Source organism: Bos grunniens, chromosome 1, assembly GCF_055505025.1.
Source record: "Bos grunniens cultivar Pamir isolate PY7600 chromosome 1, Bosgru_T2T1.0, whole genome shotgun sequence".
In the NCBI taxonomy this organism is placed as follows: Eukaryota; Metazoa; Chordata; class Mammalia; order Artiodactyla; family Bovidae; genus Bos; species Bos grunniens.
The window spans coordinates 71,280,612-71,305,000 of NC_141165.1; positions in this window are offsets into that span (position 1 = coordinate 71,280,612).

Sequence of the window (24,389 nt, forward strand, 5' to 3'; positions counted from 1 at the left end):
CTTAGCAGCAGCAGATTTGACTTAAGTTTTGTTTGTATCTTAAGCCTTATCTTTTACAATGTAATCAAAATATTGTTGGATCATGTTGAGTTTCATTCTGAGCATGAATTTGCTTTGGACTGAATGACAGCAAAGCAAAAAATTAAAAATATGTAAGAAAAACAACTTACAAAAAATATGAAAGAAATTAAGATATTTTATGGCAATCTCTAAAGAAAATATCAATAAGCAGAGTAAGTTTTTAATAGAAGAAATTCCTTACAGCCCTCTTTCTTTATTGTATCTTTCTGTCTGCCTCACGTCAAGTCCATTGCCAGACAAAACTCTTTACTCTCCAATTCTCCCCCAGTACTGTTTGCCCAGCTCTTTATCCTCTTTCCTTCACTCCTCAGTCAATTCGATCCTCTTGTCCAGTTACTCTCTGCCCATTCAAGGTTTTCCCATTCTTTTATATTCTCTCCCTTTCTGCAGTGTACACTGTGGTAGGTCAGATGCTTAGATAGCTGCCAAGATTCCCAAGCACTAGTGTACACCCCCTGTATGATTTTGTCCCCTCAAGTATGGGCTGGACCTGCGAATATGGTGGGAATATGGCCCTCTCGGTTGATTACATCAAAGTGGCAAAGGTGATGTGATAGTTCACATCTGTTGTTACACTACTTTATGTAAGACACCATTGTAGCAGACTGGAGTAAGAGTCTCCTGCTTGCTTTGAGGAAGTAAGCTGTCATATTTTAAAAAGCCTTGTGGCTAGGACCTAAAGGTGGCCTCTAGGAGCTGACAGCAGAGAGCTGATAGCTTTGGTTCTATGACTGCAAGAACTGAATTCTCCCAACTTCAGTGAGATTGGAGGAGACCCTGAACCCTCAGATGAGATTGCAGCCCTGCCTGACACCTTGATTTCAGTCTTGCAAGACCCTGGGACTAGAATTTAGATACAATATACCTAGACTTCTGACCTAGTGAGATAACACATGTTGCAATAATCCAATACATTTGTGGTAACTTATTATATTAATACAACAATAGAAAACAAATACTTTAATTTGATTTATGTGATAAAGTCTAAAAATATCATGGGAAAGGGAAATTAGTGTATTTATATATTTATGCTTCATGCATTTATATTTTTATCTTTGTTACATTATTCTTCAATGATTCTAACCCCTTTCCCCCACTATATATCCATGAACAATACACCTGAAGAATGTGATATCTCTCCATCAGAATAGTGGCTCCTATACCTATAAATCTCCAAGGGTGGGGTTAAAGCTTGTGTAGTTTGTCAAAGTCCCCTGGTGGCAGGGAAAATGGTTTGGGTTGAGAACTCCTGCACTATATAATAGTTTCAGTTCAATTCAGGTCAGTCGCTCAGTCGTGTCTGACTCTGCGACCCCATGAATCGCAGCACGCCAGGCCTCCCTATCCATCACCAACTCCCGGAGTTCACTCAGATTCACGTCCATCGAGTCAGTGATGCCATCCAGCCATCTCATCCTCTGTCGTCCCCATCTCCTCCTGCCCCCAATCCCTCCCGCATCAGAGTCTTTTCCAATGAGTCAACTCTTCGCATGAGGTGGCCAAAGTACTGGAGTTTCAGCTTTAGCATCATTCCTTCCAAAGAAATCCCAGGGCTAATCTCCTTCAGAATGGACTGGTTGGATCTCCTTGCAGTCCAAGGGACTCTCAAGAGTCTTCTCCAACACCACAGTTCAAAAGCATCAATCCTTCAGCGCTCAGCTTTCTTCACAGTCCAACTCTCACATCCATACATGACCACTGGAAAAACCATAGCCTTGACTAGATGGACCTTTGTTGGCAAAGTAATGTCTCTGCTTTTCAATATGCTATCTAGGTTGGTCATAACTTTCCTTCCAAGGAGTAAGCATCTTTTAATTTTATGGCTGCAGTCACCATCTGCAGTGATTTTGGAGCCCCCCAAAATAAAGTCTGCCACTGTTTCCACTGTTTCCCCATCTATTTCCCATAAAGTGATGGGACCGGATGCCATGATCTTCATTTTCTGAATGTTGAGCTGTAAGTCAACTTTTTCACTCTCCACTTTCACTTTCATCAAGAGGCTTTTTAGTTCCTCTTCACTTTCTGCCATAAGGGTGGTGTCATCTGCATATCTGAGGTTGTTGATATTTCTCCCAGCAATCTTGATTCCAGCTTGTGCTTCTTCCAGCCCAGATTTCTGCTCATATTTTTTGCTATTTCCTTTCTTTTATTTGAGTTTATTTTTCTCTTCATATTCTAACTTTGTATGATGTTTGCTTAAATTATTAATTTTCAGCCTTTCCTCTTTTGTAATGCATGCATTTCCTCTTAATGCATGCATTTAAGACTATAAATTCCCCTCTAAACAATGCTTTAGCTATATCCCACAAATTTTTATATGTAGAATTTTTATTATCATTCAGTTCCAAATTTTCCTGATTTCTATTGAGATTTTGTCTTTGATCCATTGGTTGTACAGAAGTGAATTTATTCATTTTTAAACGTATGAAGTCTTAAGTTACTTTAAAAAATTGAATTCGTGCTTAATTGCAGTGTGTCAGAAAGTATTCTATATTATTGATCTGTTTGAAATTTCATGAGACTTGCTTTATGGCCCAGGATATTGTCACTTTTAATAAGTATTTCATGTGTATTTGAAAGAGATATCTACTCTGCCATTGCTCAATATATAATCATTAATTTGAACAAGATTAATGTTCAAATCATATATCTTATTGATTATTTGTCTGTTCTATCACATTCTAAAAGAGGTAGAAAAAAATATTCTACTGTTAACTGTGGATTTCACCATTTCAGCTTTTTTTTTTTTTTTTTTGCCTTATGTGTTTAGAGACTATGTAGTATGCAAAGAAATTCAGAATTATTATATCTTCCTGTTGAATTGATCTTTTATCCTTATGAAATATATTTTATTTCCAGCAATAATTCTTGCTTTAAAGTTTTATTTTCTAATCTTAGTATGTATACCTATACCAATTTTCTTTCAGTTACCCTTTGCATGCTGGAATGTGGTTTACAGTAAAGTAATTGCAGTAGTTAGATATGGGCTTAGTCTCAATACCACAATGCATTCACCAAATGAATCAGGATGAACTTGGCCTTGAATGATTTCTGTAGACTTTATTTTCTTTCTCTCCTCAGGTCCCCTTTCAGAAAGTGGGAGTTCACTTCCTGTAGAACAGGAATTCTGCTTCCCTTCTGTTCTCCGTCATTGCGACTAGGAGTCGCAATCCTCCTAGTAGGCTCCTAGCTTGCTCTAGATCTTCACCCTCTCCACAGTGAAGACCTATCAGATGCACAAACCTCTCCTGGGGCACAGTTAATGTATTTTTATGGTGAATTATCTCCTTTTCCCCCTGGTGTAAGTATGGGGCAGGATGAAAGAGAGAAAGGAAAGTAAGTGAACCCTGTTCCACCCTCCTGGTGAAGATGAGGTGGGACAAAGGTAGGCAGAGAATCCAGGCCTGTCTAAATACATGAATGGTGAAGATATATACTCTCTATGTGGAGATAAAAGTAGTCAAGAAATGGCCATGTATTAGATAAGGCTTTTAAATGTTTCTAATGCTGTTTTAAGATTTTCAGAGCTAGGTGTAGTCACTGAAGGGGAAGGTATAGAGATATGGAGAGTTGAAATAGAGAATTTGACTCAAATAAAAGTGGCAAGTCAGTATTTTCGGTGAAAGGTGAAGAATATAATGAAAAATGAGGAAATGGGAAAACAATTCCATTTAGGTTCCTGGAGAATATAAGAATAAGAGCAAAGACAAAATTTCAGAAGTTTGCAGCTCCTCGACCCTTTAAGTGTTTAATGATGCCCATGCATTGCATACCTGCTTTCTTTAAAGATAAGACACATCTGCTCAGGAATGCCCTTCCACCCTGGCATCCAGGACTCTGCCTTAAGTCCAGTGCTTTGGAGTGCTCTAATCTGGCCCTTCTCTGGCTGTGCCTCTCCTGATTGGTGATGAGTTTGTGGGACCCAGGAGATATGCTTGCTTGGAGACTGTATTTCCCTTTCTAGATCACACACTGGGAACACTCAAACTGAGGTCTCTAAAGAAGCAGAAAAATGGGCAATGGTGGAAGAGAAGCTGGAAGTGGGTGGGTGCATCCTGCACAGCTGGGAGCCTCCATTGCACTTTTGCCCCAGGCCCCACAACAGGTAGGGTTGGGCCTATACTTTGCTGATGTTCCAGAACATTGTCCTTTCCTTCTGCATTCCCTGGCTCCTGCGTTAGATCTATGTTTCATCAAGCAGACTGTGATCTGTTTTTAACCATACTAGTATCCTTAATCAGGAGTTCTCAGCAGGCAAAGGGCCTGTGAACTTGAATGAAAGAAAACTTACATTGTAATTTTCACTAACTTCTTATTGAAATTTATCATTTCCTTCAATTGTGAATGTAGGCAGTGAAACACCACACCATTATATTGGTAGTACCTGTAACTTTGTCATCAGTAGAAATCAGATATTTTTCTAGCCCACTCAATTTATAATAAATCTTAAAATATCATTTATACTTACCATACTTAAAGTTGGGGCTTCCCTCGTATCTCAGTCAGTAAAGAATCTACCTGCAATGCAGGAGACCCAGGTTCAATTCCTGGGTTGGGAAGATCCCTTGAAGAAGGAAATGGCAATCCACTCCAGTATTCTTGCCTGGGAGATGCCATGGACAGAGGAGCCTGGCAGGCTACAGTCCATGGGGTTGCAAGAGTTGGACACGATGGAGTGACTAAACCACCACATACTTAAAAGTAGAACATTTTGAAATGACTCTTCTTGTTTAATGGGTTAATAAAGCATACTTATTATTACATACTACAAATTTAAAAATTTTTCAATGGCTTTATTTCATTTATTACATTTATTTCATTTATTACATTCAATGTAATTTGTTTCATTTGTAATTCTATGTATTTTATTTTACATATTTAAAAACTTTATTCTGAGGAGTTCATATGATTCAACAGACAGGCAAAAGAGTCTATGGTACAAACAGGGTTAAGAACTTCTGAGGCACTGAAATTTAAATCTCTTTGTTTCTTTTTTCCCCCATCTCTGCTCACTTCAGAACATCCCTACTAGCTACAGGCCCATAGAATTAAAAATCACCTTGTCATTGGCCAGTGTTTGGTCAGGACAGCTCTCCTGGGACTTTGACTTCCTTGCTAAGTTTCCATAGGCTCTATTGTCTAGCATTGGGCTTTGTTTCATGTAGCCCTCACTTTAGGTTGAGTTCATTTCCTTAGTATGTCATTTAGTCATATATCTGTCACTGGAAGACACTGTTCTTTAGGAGCTACTCTGGCTTCCACCCCTGCTTAATTCCATAGTTTCCTGGTTTACCTAGGTTAGTCTTCTTTTATCTAAGATTTTCTACTGTCCACTCTGCCAGAAGGACACATCTATGACTCGGTGGTTTAATAAGAACTGTGTCCATTCCTGCCTACCTACCATGAGTTTTGAACTTTGAATTCTCATCTGAACACACGGTAATTTTACCTCATCCTTATTTTGACTTTGTGGTGATAATCTTTTGATAACTAGTCTCTCTGGTCTAAACAGAGCCTCAGTGCTATCAGCTCCTTGTCTTCTCTGTCTTGCTATCTTTCCCCTCAGTTTTCACATTTAATTGGTCATTACATTTTGCTATCTGTAGGTTTGAATTAATGCCTTAGTTTAGGTCCTCATCAACATTTGGCTGGATTATCACGGTAGCTTCCCAATTAGTTGCCAAGGCCAATCTGTGTGTTTGTGTGTATTGAAACAAATCACAGTTCTCTGAGCTACTGTTTGAATGATACACACTCAACACAGCAGTGGAAAGAATATTGGGATTGCAGTTAGGAAACATGGATTCTAGTTTAAAAAGTAGGTAACCTATGGAAATGATGGGCTTCCTGGTGCCTCAGACAGTAAAGAATCTGCCTGCAATGTATGGAAATGATCTGGTGCAGTAAGATGGGGTTTTCTTGAAGGAAATAGATTTTTTCCACTTGAACTGGAGAAAGGACAATTTTTGTTTATTTTCCTTTTCTTCTTTAATTAGGACTGAAGGAGTATTGAACAGAGTCAGAGATATAGGATTACATAGAGATTCCACTGATGTGAGTGGAATGGTTTTTGTTTCACAAGTGGTTCTTGAAGGAGCCAGGCATTGATTCAAAGTCAGATGGTACCTTCAGACCTCTAAGAGCTAAGCCACATTCTGTGTTGAACTTCCTATCTTTGGGCCTTCCATAAAGTCTTTTTTTTTTTAAAATTAACTAATTTATTCCAACTAGTTCATTCTGAAGATCAGCCCTGGGATTTCTTTGGAAGGAATGATGCTAAAGCTGAAACTCCAGTACTTTGGCCACCTCATGCGAAGAGTTGACTCATTGGAAAAGACTCTGATGCGGGAGGGATTGGGGGCAGGAGGAGAAGGGGACGACAGGATGAGATGGCTGGATGGCATCACTGACTCGATGGACGTGAGTCTGAGTGAACTCCGGGAGTTGGTGATGGACAGGGAGGCCTGGCGTGCTTCGATTCATGGGGTCGCAAAGAGTCGGACACGACTGAACTGAACTGAACTAATTTATTATTTTCACTTGGCTGCGTTGGATCGTTGTTGCATTGTGCTGGCTCTTTAGCTGTGGTACGTGGGCTCAGTAGTTGCAGTGTACAGACTTAGTTGCTCTGTGGCATGTGCAATCTTAGTTCCCCAGCCAGGACTCCTGCAGTGGGAGCCTGAAGTCTCAACCACTGGACCGTCAGGGAAGTCCCTATCTCAGGGAAGTCGCTATCTCAGAAAAGTCCCTATCGGCACTATCTTGTTTCAGAACATATTCATTATCCCAAAAGAAAACCAGCACTAGTTGATCACTCACTTTCCATTCCTCCCTGCCCTCATCCCTGGAAATCACTAATCTGCATTCTTTCTCCATGGATATTTCACATAAATATATGAATAATACAATCATGTGGCCTTTTATGTTTGGCTTCTTTCACTTAACATTATGTTTTTAAAATTAATTCATGTTGAGCATGTATGAGTATTTCATTCTGTTTTTATGTCTGAATAATATTTTACTATATCAATATGCCACGTTTTGTTTGTCCTTTCATCAGCTGGTAGCTATTAGAGTTGTTTCTACTTTTAGGTACTATGAATAGAGATGCTAGAGACTTTCATATACAAGAATTTGTTTGAATAATTGTTTTCAATTTTAGGGATATATATATATATATATATATATATATATATTACCTAGGGGGCTTCCTTGGTGGTTCAGACAGTAGAGAATCTACCTGTATTACCAGAGACCTGGGTTTGATCCCTGGGTGGGGAAGATCCCCTGGAGAAGGGAATGGCAACCCACTCCAGTGTTCTTGCCTGGAAAATTCTGTGGACAGAGGAGCCTGGCGGGCCACAGTCCCATGTGGCCCTAGTGCTAATGCCGGAGATGTAAGAGACATGGGTTTGATCCTTGGGTCAGGAATATCTCCTGGAGGAAGGCATGACAACCCACTCCAGTATTCTTACCTGGAGAATCTCATGGACAGAGGAGCACATCTAGGATATATGATATAGTATATGGTACCTATAAAGACAGGCCTCGGATGCTTGGCAAAAGAATCCAGGTTATTGTTTACTGGTTGAACTGTTCTTGGAGAGGAACTACTATGGGGATGGGTTGACATGGGTAGTCTGTAAGTCTTCAGAGTACTTCAGCAAGAAACCAGAAAATTCTGGTTCGTTTGGGACCTTAAGTAAATTTAACTGATTAGAATATCCATGAGGAGTCCACAGATTCCAGTGTACTTTGAATCCCATGACTGGTATGAACTTTCTTTTTCAACCTGTTTGCTAAAACATTTTAAGCAAGCTAAATGAATCTTTTTTTTTTTTTTTGATTGTATTTCTAAGTGAATTACCATCTGCTATTTGGAAATCATAATTAGTTTTGAGATTTACATTTAAATATAAATTGTATACTATCACATTGATTGGTCTAAGATGAGGAGAAGAGAATTATTCTTATAGTTTGGTCTTATTATTCACACCAATACTTCATCTATTATATGGAATCCCAACTGTATCTTAAAAACCCTGATTGGTATATAGAGGCTTCAACTGCTTATTATTCTCAGCTCCTCATTTTTGCAGCATCTCTCATTCATTTAGAATACGATTTTAATTTCCATGGTCACTGAGGCTTTTCTGTGCTCTCTTAAAGGAAAACTGCCAAGGTTGATAGGTTCAAATTTGACTTTTCTTACTAAGTGCATTTATACACTGCCAAAATCTTCCTGCTTCCTTACATGCTATTCATTTTAATGGTCGATGCACTGCCAGTTGACTCAAGGACCAAGTAATTACACTAATGTCAGCCCTCAAATCTGATTGTATAAATCCAGAACAGTATGCTGCTTTTCACTGTACTTAAAGAATGTAACAAGACCAGTGCCCAGGAATCAATTTAAGAACAATAGGCTGTTGAGTTAAAGCATCATTATCATTAAGAGGTATTTTTACAATGCTTGGCATTTTTTCAGTAGATGCAATGATTAGATCTAGGTTCTCAGCCCACTCTTACCGTAGCTTATTATGTGACCTCGGGCAAGTCATCCTAATACCTCTGGAGGGGTTGGATTCGATATTTTTCCAGGTTATTTCAGATTCTTAACTTTTTGATTAATATAATTATTCTGCTGAATACTTTTCAAGTTAATCCCACTTTTATGAATTAAAAAGGAACCACAGTGGTATTTGAAACTCAGGGTTATACAGTAGGTCTTACAAAACTGATTTGAATTCCCAGTTCTTGATTTGTTCTATTTTATTGGCTTTAAAACTTGAATAATACAAAGATAATTTTTAGAGGAAAAGATATTTTAGACTCCTGATGTTAACAAATTGTTTATTGGGAACTACATGAATATTTAAGAATATGAAATCAGGCATATATCTCATGCTTAAGTTTCTACAAAATTGAAGGAAATCAATAAACATAAAAAACCTAGAATTTGAACTCAATAAGCTGGAAGATGTTGTTTTGCTGAAACCAAATCATCTATTGAATATTACATTTGATTTTGTTTGTTATGGGATGGGTGTCTTTGAATTTGGCTCACCTAATTAATAATTCCATGCCATGACTCAACTGTTTAGCCAGTTTCCTTTATTTATTTGCACAGTAAATGGGGATATTATTTGGCCTCGACTAAGTACAAGCAACAGTTAGAACTAGACATGGAACAACAGACTGGTTCCAAATCGTGAAAAGAGTACATCAAGGCTGTATATTGTCACCCTGCTTATTTAACTTATATGCAGAGTACATCATGAGAAACGCTAGTCTGGATGAAGCAAAAGCTGGAATCAAGATTGCCAGGAGAAATATCAATAGCCTCAGATACGTAAATGACACCACCCTCATGGCAGAAATCGAAGAAGAGCTAAAGAGCCTCTTGATAAAAGTGAAGGAGGAGAGTGAAAAATTTGGCTTAAAACTCAACATTCAGAAAACTAAGATCATGGCATCCAGTCCCATCATTTTATGGTAAATAGATGGGGAAACAATGGAAACAGTGAGAGACTTTATTTTTGGGGGCTCCAAAATCACTGCAGACAGTGATTACAGCCATGAAATTAAAAGACGCTTGCTCCTTGGAAGAAAAGCTATGACCAACCTAGACAGCATTTTAAAAAGCAGAGACGTTTCTTTACCAACAAAGGTCCGTCTAGTCAAAGCTATGGTTTTTCCAGTAGTCATGTATGGATGTGAGAGTTGGACTATAAAGAAAGCTGAGCACCGAAGAATTGATGCTTTTCAACTATGGTGCTGGAGAAGACTCTTGAGAGTCCCTTGGACTGCAAGGATCCAACCAGTCAATCCTAAAGGAAATCAGTTCTGAATGTTCATTGGAAGGACTGATGCTGAAGCTGAAACTCCAGTACTTTGGCCACCTGATGCAAAGAGCTGACTCATTGGAAAAGACCCTGATGCTGGGAAAGATTGAAGGCAGGAGGAGAAGGAGACAACAGAGGATGAGGTGGTTGGATGACATCACTGATGCGATGGACATGAGTTTGAGTAGGCTGCGGGAGTTGGTGATGGACAGGGAGGCCTGGCATGCTGTAGTCCATGGGTCACAAGCGTCAGACACGACCGAGTGACTGAACTGAACTGAAGCACAAGCATATCATTTACTTACTTAACCTACCTTTCCCATTTCTTTTTAGCTTTTAATAATTAAAGCTGTACAACTTAGTGCCAGTGTAAATATAACACAAGCATTAGCACAGAAGTTATGTGGCAGAAATTAATTATTTATTTGTTCATTAGTAATTCATATACCAGATACTTTTATGTGCCAGGCCCTGTTCTCTGCACTGGGAATACTGCAATGAATAAAAATGAAAAAAGCTCTGTCCTTGCAGAGCTCATATCCTGCTAGGAATCATCAGGATGAATTAGAATATTAATTTTATGTTATAATAAAAATATTGCCATAAGGAACTTGTTGATCCTTACAAAGATCAACACATTTTTAAGAGATCTTTGGTTCCAAATTTGAGAAAGCTTGCTCTCTTTAGTTTCCTTCTTTTACATATAAACTTCCTAACTTTTGCAATACATTTAAAAATAGGATGGTTTATCTAGTTCCCTGGTGGCTCAGAAGGCAAAGAATCTGCCTGCAATGTAGGAGACCCAGGTTTGATTCTTGGGTGGGGAAGATCTCCTGGAGAAGGGAATGGCAACCCACTCCAGTATTCTTTCCTGGAGAATCCCATGGACAGAGAAGCCTGGCGGGCTACAGTCCATGGGGTCACAAAGAGTCGGACATGACTGATTGACTAACACTTTCACTTATCTAGTTCACAACTTTTAGTAGAATTTTAATTTACAAGAAGTTGCAACCTGGGCCATGTCACCTGACCAGCTAAATTAAGGCATCATGGCAAAATGGGAAGAGCGTCTGTTCAGGGATCTGAAACTGGTACCCTGTTCCTTTTGTGACCAAGAGGAGAGCATTTAGCCTCTCTCAACCCCAGTTTTCTCATCTTCAGAACTGCGAGGATGCCCTAATCATTTAATCTTATCTTTTTTTGTGAACTACATAACTCTTTGAGAGCTAGATGAATACTATGAAACCTATTTATACTAAATGGCTTTTACACACAAAATTTTGCTTATGAGTTGAGAGGATTTATGAACTCCCTCTACTCAGAAATAACCACTATTAATATTTTGTTGTAATTGTTTTCCATTCTTTTAGTTAGTACTTGTTCTGTCTTAACAATATATTGTGGCAATTTTTCCATGTAAAAATATTCTTCTTCAACATAGATTTAATGTATGTATCGCAATATATTTAAGCAATGGCTTATCACTAGAAGTCATGGCTAATCCCAGTCCATTGCATAGTATCAATTCTTCCTGTTAGTGACAATTGCACCCCACATTTCTATTGTAAACTCCTACTACCCAATTGTTAGCCATATGGTTTACATGAGATTGCTCTAGCAAAGCCATATAATCAGGATCAGGGTGGATATGTAACCAAGTTAGAACTAACATAATGCAAGAACACATTTGTTAGGACTTCTAGGAAAACAGATTTTCATGCTCTGGATTTGGTGGTGTTCAAATGATGACCATTAAGTGGACCACTTAGAAGGTGGAGCTGACTCTCAGAATAAGCAGACTCAAAAGATTCATTCTGGTGACACTGTTGGAACCTGAAGACAGCCTTAAAGCCTGCTTCTCTCTCTCTCTGTTTTAGTTACGAGAGCCAGTGCATTTTCTTTTTGTTTAAATCCTTATAAGTTGAGTTCTTGGTCAGTTGCAACCTAAAGAACTCTAAATACAGGCATTTAAGTTATTTTCAAAATTTTGTCTGTTATAAATGATGTCACAGTGAGTATCTTCACATTGTTAATTCTTTCGAGTATTCTTTAGTATTAATTCCTAGAATTCTTTTTGAAACTTTTAATTTTGTATTGAGATACAGCCAATTATCAAGCAGTGTTGCGATAGTTTCAGGTGAACAGTGAAGGAACTCAGCCATACACACACACACACACACACACACACACACACACACATATGTATACATCCATTGTCCCCCAAACTCCCCTCCCATTCAGGCAGCCACATAACATTGAGCAGAGTTCCATGTGCTATACAGTGGGTCCTTGTTGGTTATCCATTTTAAATATAACAGCATGTACATGTCCATCCCAAACTCTTTAACTGTCCCTTCCCCCTACCCTCCCCCACCTACCCTGGCAACCATAAGTGTGTTCTCTGTGAGTCTCTTTCTGCTTTGTAAGTAAGTTGATTTATATAATTTCTTTTTAGATTCCACATATAAGGGATGTCATATGATATTTCTCCTTCTCTGACTTACTTCACTCAGTATGAAAATCTCTACGTCCATCCATGTTGCTGCAAATGGCATTATTTCATTCTTTTTAATGACTGAGTAATATTCCATAGTATATATGTATCACATCTTCTTTATTCATTTCTCTGTTGAAGGACATTTAGGTTACTTCCATGTCTTGGCTATTGTAAACATTGCTACACTGAACATTGGGTGCATGTACCTTTTTAGATCTTTTTTTTTTTTTTTCTTCTGGATATATGCTCAGAAGTGGAATTGCAGGGTCATATGATTTGATAGCTCTATTTTTAGTTTTTTAAGGAATCTCCACACTGTTGTCCATAGTGACCATACCAATCTACATTCCCACCAACAGTGCAGGAGGGTTCGCTTCTCGCTACACCCTCTCCAGTATTTATTGTTTGTGGATTTTTTGATGATAGTCATTCTGGCTGGTGTGAGGTGATATCTCATTGTAGTTTTTTTTTTTAAATAATAATGTCTTTTATTGTTATAAAAATAATATTCATTCATGTAGCAAATAGAGAAAAATGTAAGAAGGGAGAAATTTATGTCATGAGTAAGCCACTATTTTTTTCTTTTTATTTTTTTATTGAAGGATAGTTGCTTTACAGAATTTTACTGTTTTCTGTCAAACCTCAACATGAATCAGCCATAGGTATACATATATCACCTCCCTTTTGAACCTCCCTCCAATCTTCTACCCATCCCACCCTTTTAGGTTGATACAGAACCCCTGTTTGAGTTTCCTGAGCCATACAACAAATTCCTATTGGCTATCTATTTTACATGTGGTAATGTAAGTTTCCATGTTACTCTTTCCATACATCTCACCCTCTCCTCCCTTCTCCCCATGTCCATAAATCTATTCTCTATGTCTGTTTCTCCATTGCTGCCCTGTAAATAAATTCTTCAGTACCATTTTTCTAGATTACGTATATGTGTGTTAGAATATGATATTTATCTTTCTCTTTCTAACCCACTTCACTCTGTATAATAGGTTCTAGGTTCATCCACCATGTCAGAACTGATTCAAATACATTCCTTTTTATGGCTGAGTAGTATTCCATTGTATATATGTACCACAACTTCTTTATCCATTCATCTGTCGATGGACATCTGGGTTGCTTCCATGTTCTTGGAGAAGGAAATGGCAACCCACTACAGTATTCTTGCCTGGAGAATCCCATGGATGGAGGAGCCTGGTAAGCTACAGTCCACAGGGTTACAAAGAGTCGGACATGACTGAGCGACTTCACTTCCATGTTCTAGCTATTATAAATAGTGCTGTAATGAACAATGGGATACATATGTCTATTTCAGTTTTGGTTTTCTCAAGAGTGTATGCCTAGGAGTGGGATTGTGGGGTCATATGGTGGTTTTATTCCTAGTTTTTTAAGGAATCTCCATACTGTCTTCCATAGTGACTATATTGATTTACATTCCCACCAACAGTGCAAGAGTGTTCCCTTTTCTCCACACCCTCTCCAGCACTTATTGTTTGTGGATTTTTTGATTTTTTGATGAAGTTCATTCTGACTGGTGTAAGGTGATATCTTATTGTGGTTTTGATTTGCATTTCTCTAATAATGAGCAATGTTGAGCATCTTTTCAGTGTTTTTTAGCCTTCTGTATATCTTCTTTGGAGAAATGTCTGTTTAGGTCTTTTTCCCACTTTTTGATTGGGTTATTTGTTTTTCTGGCATTGAGTTGTATGAGCTGCTTGAATATTTTGGAAATTAATCCTTTATCAGTTGTTTCATTTGCCATTATTTTATCCCATTTTGAGGGCTGTCTTTTCACCTTGCTTATAGTTTCTTTTGCTGTGCAAAAGATTTTAAGTGTATCAGGTTCCACTTTTTACTTTTGTTTTTATTTCTGTTACTCTAGGAGATGGGTGATAGAGGATCTTGCTTTGATTTATGTCATTGAGTTTTCTGCCTATGTTTTCCTCTAAGAGTTTTATAGTTTCTGGTCTTACATTTAGGTTTTTAGCACATTTTGAGTTTATCTTTGTGTATGGTGTTAGGAACTGTTTTAATTTCTTTCTTTTACATGTAGCTGTCCAGTTTTCCCAGCACCATTTATTGAAGAGGCTGTCTTTGCCCCATTGTGTATCTTGCCTCCTTTGTCAAAAATAAGGTACCCATAGGTGCATGGGTTTATTTCTGGGATTTCTATCTTGTTCCATTGGTCTATGTTTCTATTTTTGTGCCAGTACCATACTGTTCTGATGACTGTAGCTTTGCAGTGTAATCTTAAGTCAGGGAGTCTGATTCCTCCTGCTCCATTTTTCTTTCTCAAGATTGCATTAGCTATTCAGAGTTTTTTGTGTCTCCATGCAAATGTTGAGTTTTTTCATTCTAATTCTGTGAAAATACCATTGGTAATTTGATAGAATTCTTGAGCATAATTTTCTGTTTTCTACATCATATATGGCATAACTAATTAAGTTACAGATGGATGTAGAGTGAATGGTTTATTAACATTAGTAATATAATATTTTCCCTTTCCAACCCAAATTTAATTTATGATTATGCATTGCCCTTTAGTTGTTATGCTTCTGTAGTCTCCTTTAATTTGTAGTAGTTCCTTGATCTTTCTTTTTCTTTCGTGCCATAGATGCTTTTGGAAAATATCTGCCAGTTGTTTTCCAGAATATCTCTCAGTTGGGTCTGCCTATTTCTTTATGAGTAAGTCCAGGCTAGAAATTTTTAATAGGAAAATTATATAAGTGATGTTATGTCCTTCTCAGTGCATTATATTAGAGGTTAGGTGATGACAGTTGTCCTATTACTGGTGATATTAACCATTTTCCCTTGGAAATTAGTAATATGTGGGAATATCTTCTGACACTGTGTGAGTGTCCTTTGCTTCTTGAAATATTACCCAATAGTTATAACATCTTTTTCTGGTTTTTGCTTGAGTTATTTCCTTGATGGTTGTAAAATTAAATTTTCTAGCTATCATTCTTTTTATATGTATCAATTGGTATTCTGCAGTTAGAATGAGCTTTTCCTTCTTTCTTATTTATTCATTCACTCATGTGTTCATTTATGTTGACTATCAGTATATACTCTTGCATTCTTGTTTTCTTAAATGAATTATAAATCTTTGTTATTATCAGTCTTTATTAAAATAAACTTTTAATTTTAGAATAATTTAGGCATATAGAAAAATTGTGAAGGTAGTATAGAGTGAGTTCCTATATACTCCTTACTCACTTTCCCCTGATGTTAGCATCTTACACTAATAAAGCACTAACTTTGAAATATTGCTATTAATTATAGACTTTATTTGCCTTTCACAAATTTTTCTAGAATCCAACCCAGGGTGCCACAGTTCATTTAGACAATATAGTTCCTTTGCTTCTTCTGATATGGAGTGGATTCTCAGTCTTTCCTTGTTTTGAACACCTTGATAATTTTGCAAATTACTTGTCAGGTGTTTTGTAGATAGTCCTTCACTTTGGGTTTGTGTTATATTTTCTCATTATAGACTGCAGCTATGGGTTTAGGGGAAGGATACCACAGAGGTAAGATGCTTTTCTCATTGCACTGTATTTAGGTAGTACTTGATGTTAACCTGACTCATCACTGATGACATTAACTTTGATCATTTGTTTAAGGTAGTGTTTGTCAGATTTCTATTTTTCCCTTTCCTTTCTCTATTCTTTAGAAGCTAAACACTCTTCTTTGGAAAGAAGACCACTCTCAAGTGGATTTAAATTAAGCTCCACTTCTTGAAGGAGGGAATATCCACATACATTGGTTGAGATATTGTTTCTTATGTAAGATATTGTTTCTTACGTAAGGAATATTTGTCCCATTCGATTTGTTCACATTCATTTATTTATTAAATCATTGGTTATGTTGGTATTGACTCACTCATATTTATTTGATAGTTTGGGTTATAATCCAATACTATATTATTATGTTTTGCTCAAATTGTTCCAGTCTTAGCCGTTTGTGGTTCTCTCAGGTTGGCTTCTGAGTCTTTTTCATATGTTCCTCCCCAGCCCAGAATTTCCTACTTCCTAGCATCACAAAATGCTCCAGGCTGATGTTGTATTTTCCTTCTCCAGCCCTCAAATCAGTTCTTTCTCTAAATGTTATTTTTAATTCTCAGTTTTTCTAAGATTTGGCTAGTGAGAACCTTTTAGACCTGGCTCTTGGTTACTTTAACATCTCATCGATTTTTGAGCAATTTAAACTTTGTTGCACAATAAGATGTTCCAGTTTCATCTTACTATATTTTTTCTTCTCCTGCTATGGAATCTGCCATTTCTTCGGAGAGTCTTGATTCATTTAATTGGGGAATATTTAAATAAGGACTTCCCTAGTGGTCCCGTGGTTAGGAATCCACCTGCTAATTCAGGGAACAGCTTAAATCCCTGGTCCAGGAAGATTCCACATGCTACAGGGCAACTAAACCCATGCACACAGCTACTGGGCCCATGCTCTAGAGCCCTTCAGCTGCAACTTTTGAGTTCATGTGGTACAACTACTGAAGCCCACACATCCTGGAGCCTGTGCTCTGCAGTGGTAGAACCACTGCAATGAGAAGCCCACAGGCTAGAGAGTAGCCCCCTTCTCACTGTGACTAGAGAAAGCCTGCACACAGCAACAAACTCCCAGCATAGCCAAAAATAAATAAATAAATAAATAAATAAATAAGATTTAAAACCTCAACTAAATAGAGTTCAAGATTTGTTTGTAGTTCCTTTTGTAGCTTCAGCTTGAGGGTTTATAGTCAAAATGTTGTTGTATTAGTCAGGTTCTTTAGAAAAATGGAACCAATAGGAGATATTTAGTATGTGTACAGAAAAATGAGGAAATGGCTCATGCAGTTACGAAAGTTAAGAAATTCCACTACCTTAATTGCTGTCTGCAAACTGGAGACCCAGGAAAGCCAATGATGTAATTCACTCAAGTCTGAGGGATCAAGAACCAGGGGAGCTAATGGTTTAAATCCCAGTCCAGGGACCAGGGAAGATGAGATGAGATGTACTGACAAGAAAAAAGGGATTAATACTTCCTTCCTCTGCCTTTTGTTCTTTTAAGGCCCTCAAGGGATTGAATGATGTCCACCTGCATTACTGAGTCCACTGATTCAAGTGCTAATCTCATTCAGAAACAGTCTCATAGACACACTCAGAAATAAGTAATAATTGTCAAGTTGACAGTGTCATGGTCAGTCAAGTTGACCTGAAAAATTATCACAATCACTATCACAACTGTTTTCTAAAGGAGAGGTCAGCAAACATTTTCTATGAAGGGCCAGATAATTATTTTAAGCATTGTGGACCCCATTGTCTCTGCCCTACTACTCAACTCTGCCATTGTAGCAGGAAATCCGCCACAGACAATATGTAACAAAAACCTTGAAGGAGTTCCCATAAAACTGTACATGCAAAAGACAGGTGGTTATCTGGATTTGGTCAGGGAGCATAGGTACTTGGATTCTAAAGTTACCTAGAATTTTTTTAAAATATATTTTTTTCCCTTTAAACTGAGGACATATAGTCCCAGTTCCTTGCATTCTTTTTTTTTTTTTGTCATATTATTTATTTCCAACGGAGTTATATTCTTAATTCTCTTTGCAATCAGTTTTAGAGCTTACTTTCCTAATTCTTGTTGATCTAATTTCATTAAGGTTTAGTAGACTTTTTGATATTCTTTCTTCAGAATTTGGTTTTTACACTGGACAAGTTGCTTAATTTATGAGGAATAACTTTGTATTTTCTAATTTAAAAAATTACAGGAGTAGACAAAGAAATTAAATAAGAAAGTTGCCCTCATACTGTGCTAGGTGCTTTACATGCAGTATCTTAGTTAGTGCTCATCATAGCATACCACATTTCATTGAGTATAAGATCCCATACATTATAAGACATACTTTTTCTCATTTCAGAGATGTTAAAATGTTAGAACTGATAAAACCCAACAATAGATACCATTCTTTTTATTATTTTAAGAGTGCATAAATTGAATCAGAAGGGTTATTTGCCCAAGAGTACATAGCTAGTAGGTGGCAGATTGAGGGAATACATCATCTTTTCCCCCTGGATGTTGTGTATTCCTCCCTTCTCTTTCCCTTCTCTCCTTTTCCTTTCCTTTTCAAAAATTAAAAAAAAAAAAATTTCCCTAGGCTTACCACCTTGTCCAAATTTGGCTTATCTGATTTCCTCTACTTATTGAGCTGCCTTCTTACTGTCATCTCAGGTTTTTTGAAACCCACCTTCTCAGGAATCTTTGCCTCAAATACTAGGAATGAGTTGGGGATTTCCCATATCAAGGTCTGTTTGGGATGTGCCACTTATGTGCTTTATTTATTTTATATAACACTAAAATTAATCCAATACTTTGGCCACCTGATGCAAAGAACTGACTCATTTGAAAAGATCCTGATGCTGGGAAAGATTAAAGGCAGGAGGAGAAGGGGATGACAGAGGATAGAGATGGTTCGATGGCATCACCGACTCGATGGACATGAGTTTGAGCAAGCTCTGAGAGTTGGTGATGGACAGGGAAGCCTGGGATGCTGCAGTCTGTGGGGTCATAAAGAGTCAACATGACTGAGTGACTGAACTGAGTGACTAACTGAAAATTAATTTTAAGTAACTATTATAGGCCATTTGTATGATTAAGACATTGTTAGATGTTTTCACCGGAGAAGGCAATGGCACCCCACTCAAGTACTCTTGCTTGGAAAATCCCATGGACAAAGGAGCCTGGTGGGCTGCAGTCCATGGGATTTTGAAGAGTTGGACATGACTGAGCGACTTCACTTTCACTTTTCACTTTCATGCATTAGAGAAGGAAATGGCAACCCACTCCAGTGTTCTTGCCTGGAGAATCCCAGGGACGGGGGAGCCTGGTAGGCTGCCGTCTGTGGGGTCGCACAGAGTTGAACACGACTGAAGCGAGTTAGCAGCAGCAGCAGCAGATGTTTTCACAATTTTGTCTAACCAAAAAGGCCCTTTTATATGCCTCCTGTCTCAATATAATTTATTTTAGCTTATAAATTTCTAGGGAAACAAAGTTGGCATGGATATATATTCTTTGGGAATAGTAATATGTATATGCTTTGAAATGATAAAGGGATGATATGCCTAAGGGATAAATATAGGAAGAGTAATTGTAATTGAGTCACATCATGAATGGACCTTTATATTGTCACGTATTCAAATATTCATACTAATAGTATAGCTGCGATGAAAAAATAATAATATAAAATAACAAGTAATGAACATTTAGCAAATGTTTCCTACATTTAGGCATGTTTCAATGTTTTATGTGTACTGATACATTTAAGCTTATTTTATTCTGAAATTCCATAAATAAGTACAATTATTACTCTCATTTTTTAGAGAAGGAAAGTGAGACACAGAGAGGATAAATTAACTAAGTACTCATGTAAGTATTATGAAAGTTTTCAGCTCAGTGATGACACATAGTACATTACAGATATATGTAGCTCCCTATAGAGAAATAAGTCATGAAATAAATTTATTTCCAAGATATTATTTATTCTAAAACCCGCTTCTTGTCTGTGGTCAGACTCTGAAGTTATATTGGAGAGGCTTGAATATGGCCAATGAGTTTCAGAACATGGAACCAAGGGAGCTCTGGAAAGCAAAGTTCAGGAAGTACTGCAGATATTGAGCCTGCTTCCTTAACATCCATTCCCCCTTCTCTTGGTTACCTGAGTTTCATTTGAGTACCTACTCCTTTGACTCAGCCGTGTGTTTTTGAGAACTTGGCTTCACTCTTGTCTCTAGGCAAGGGATTGCATATGTGGCAGCTTAATCCTATCATCAGCCAAGGCTTTGTTGTTGTTGTTCAGTCGCACAGTTGTGTCCGACTCTTTGCAACCCCATGGACTGGCCAAGACTTTAGTTCAGAGGTAAAAGATGGACTGTTTTGGACCAAAGATACTGAAAAGGATATTTTCTGGAAACATCTAAGAAAGACTTATCTCTTTAGCTTTCTCATTTTCCAACCTGTTTTGTTTAGATGAGAAGCCTAGAAGTGCTGCTGTCACACAGCTATTATGAGTGAAGTTGGCCTTAGCATAAAGCTGATATCATGCAAGAGAAAACAAAGAAAGAGAAGAGTTTTTAAGTGTTCTCACCACACTAAAAAATAATAACAAATCCCAAAAGTAACTATGTGAAGTGATAAACATGTAAATTAACTTGACTGTGGTAGTCATTTCACAATGAATATGTATATCAAACCATTATGTTGTACACCTTATGTATATATAATTAATCAATTATACCTCAATAAAGCTGGGGAAAAAAGAATGAGGTCATCTTTCAGTCACTGACTCAGGTAACTGAGAATCCTGACCTACCATCAGACTTTTGAGTCAATAAACAGAGTCAGTAAAATCTGTTTTGAAAGCTAATTTCGGTTGGATTTTATGTCACTTGTAATGCGTGCCACCTGATACAAAGGGTAAGGAAAGAACTTAAGCTAGAGGATAGGCCAAATGGTACATCAGATTGAGAGTTGATCTGAGAAGTGGAGAATAGGGATATGGCACAAGACAGAAACTGGACACATTAAGATTTAAGAGAATTTAGAATATTGAATAGGAGGGAGTAGAGCTGGGAGAAATTATTTAAGTTGAGGGGTTGTTTTTGCAGGTGGGAGGAAGAAACTAAGTGTATCAAACTGGCTCAGATCTTCTGGGTGCTTGCATCACATGTAGGCTTGGCTCTGAAGAAGGGATTGTACATGTGTGCATCCTAGGTCGCTTCAGTTTGTCCGATTCTTTGCAACCCTATGGGCTATAGCCTGCCAGGGTCCTACACATGGGGATTCTCCAGGCAAGAATACTGGAGTGGGTTCCCGTGCCCTCCTCCAGGGGATCTTCCTGACCCAGGGATCAAACCCGCATCTCTTACCTCTCCCTCATTGACAGGGGAGTTCTTTACCACTAGCGCCACTGGGAAAGCCCGGAAAAGGGGTCAACTATCTTCATATCATCACTTTTAGTTGTGAAAACCAGATTTCTTTACAAATGAAGGCAGACCACAAAATGTGAAAGCTGGCTTGTTATTAAAATGTGTTAAGACCTCCACTTTCTCCCATGAGAATGAATTACTACAGGAATTGCCTTCGAATCATAAAGAACTGGAACATCAAACAATATCTATGGAACAGCTATTTTAAAATATTGGGCAATAGATAGTCCAGGGCTGTAAATCATAACAGAAGGTTAACAAATGATGTAAAGTTTGCGATTATACGATTTCTTTCCTGGTGGCAGTTTCCAGGTTACAGGCAGGAAAAACCAAAGCTGAGCCTAGTGATCTTATTGCATTTTAGTGATAGATCAGCTTAAGAAAATCTAGACAGCTAGAATTTGTGGGAAGGTATTGTAGTGGAGGTGACGGAATTCCAGTTGAGCTATTCCAAATCCTGAAAGATGATGCCGTGAAAGTGCTGCACGCAATATGCCAGCAAATTTGGAAACTCAGCAGTCGCCACAGACTGGAAAAGGTCAGTTTTCATTCCAGTCCCAAACAAAGGCAATGCCAAAGAATGCTCAAACTACCTCAAAATTGCACTCATCCCACACGCTAGTAAAGTCATGCTCAAAATTCTCCAAGCCAGGCTTCAGCAATATGTGAACCGTGAACTTCCTGATGTTCAAGTTTGTTTTAGAAAAGGCAGAGGAACCAGAGATCAAATTTCCAACATCCTCTGGATCATGGAAAAAGCAAAAGAGTTCCAGAAAAGCATCTATTTCTGCTTTACTGACTACGCCAAAGCCTTTGACTGTGTGAATCACAATAAACTGTGGAAAATTCTGAAAGAGATGGGAATACCAGACCACCTGATTTGCCTTTTAAGAAATTTGTATGCAGGTCAGGAAGCAAGAGTTAGAACTGGACATGGAACAACAGACTGGTTCCAAATAGGAAAAGGAGTTCATCAAGGCTGTATATTGTCACCCTGCTTATTTAACTTCTATGCAGAGTACATCATGAGAAACGCTGGGCTGGAAGAAGCACAAGCTGGAATCAAGATTGCCAGGAGAAATATCAATAACCTCAGATATGCAGATGACACCACCCTTATGGCAGAAAGTGAAGAGGAACTCAAAAGCCTCTTGATGAAAGTGAAAGTGGAGAGTGAAAAAGTTGGCTTAAAGCTCAACATTCAGAAAACGAAGATCATGGCATCTGGTCCCACCACTTCATGGGAAATAGATGGGGAAACAGTGGAAACAGTGTCAGACTTTATTTTTGGGGGCTCCAAAATCACTGCAGATGGTGACTGCAGCCATGAAATTACAAGATGCTTACTCCTTGGAAGGAAAGTTATGACCAACCTAGATAGCATATTCAAAAGCAAAGACATTATTTTGCCAACAAAGGTTCGTCTAGTCAAGGCTATGGTTTTTCCAGTGGTCATGTATGGATGTGAGAGTTGGACTGTGAAGAAAGCTGAACACCGAAGAATTGATGCTTTTGAAGTGTGGTGTTGGAGAAGACTCTTGAGAGTCCCTTGGACTGCAAGGAGATCCAACCAGTCCATTCTGAAGGAGATCAGCCCTGGGATTTCTTTGGAAGGAATGATGTAAAGCTGAAACTCCAGTACTGTGGCCACCTCATGCGAAGAGTTGACTCATGGGCAAAGACTGTGATGCTGGGAAGGATTGGGGGCAAGAGGAGAAGGGGATGACAGAGGATGAGATGGCTGGATGGCATCACTGACTCGATGGACGTGAGTCTGAGTGAACTCCGGGAGTTGGTGATGGACAGGGAGGCCTGGCGTGCTGTGACTCATGGGGTTGCAAAGAGTCGGACATGACTGAGTGACTGATCTAATTGGAAAGAAGGAAGCTACACTGAGAGGGAGCTCCAGAGATCTGCAGAGATGTCCCCTCAAGTCTTTGATTGAGTAATAATCAGTTTATGAACAAGTGGAAACTCACTGAGGTGCCCCTGAAAGAAGAATCAGAAAGCAGTAAGCAAAACAATTCTTGGACTTCAAAAAAGCTGAAAATAGTTCATGTTCTCACCAATTTGAGTGGAGAGGACTCTTAATACACGTGACATTGAGTAGAAGCCTCAGGAGTGCGTGCATGCTAAGTCACTTAAGTCATGTTCTCTCTTTGGGACTCTCTGAACTGTAGCCCACCACCCTTCTCTGTCCATGGGATTCTCCAGGCAAGAATACTGAAGTGGGTTGCCATGCCCTCCTCCAAGGGATCTTCTCTATCCAGGGATTGAACTTGCATCTTTTACGTCTCCTGTATTGGCAGGCAGGTTCTTTACCACTAGCACCACCTGGTAGGCCCTCCTCAGAGTGTCAAGCCTTAATATTGAGACTAAATCAGTCCTAGAATAAAGATTTCTCTGAATCATCTATGGGATGCTAAGTTGCTGATATATGGAGACTATTCTCAGTAATCACACCACCTCTTTCTTCTTGCTTTCTAAACATTGGGAGGGCCAAAAAAGTTTGTTTGGATTTTCCATATGATGTCACAGAAGAACCCAAATGAACTTTTTGGCCAACTCAGTATTATTCTGATCAATCTTTCTGTCTCAAAACTTTCCACTTGACTCCCCAATTTCTGATCCTATTTACATCTTTTGAACTTGGTCTCTTAGGTGTTTAGTTCAATTCAGTCACTCAGTCATGTCTGACTCTTTGCGACCCCATGAATCACAGCACGCCAGGCCTCCCTGTCCATCACTAACTCCCAGAGTTCACTCAAACTCATGTCCATTGAGTTGGTGATGCCATTCAGCCATCTCATCCTCTGTCGTCCCCTTCTCCTCCTGCCCCCAATCCCTCCCAGCATCAGAGTCTTTTCCAATGAGTCAGCTCTTTGCATGAGGTGGCCAAAGTACTGGAGTTTCAGCTTTACATCATTCCTTCCAAAGAAATCCCAGGGCTGATCTCCTTCAGAATGGACTGGTTGGATCTCCTTG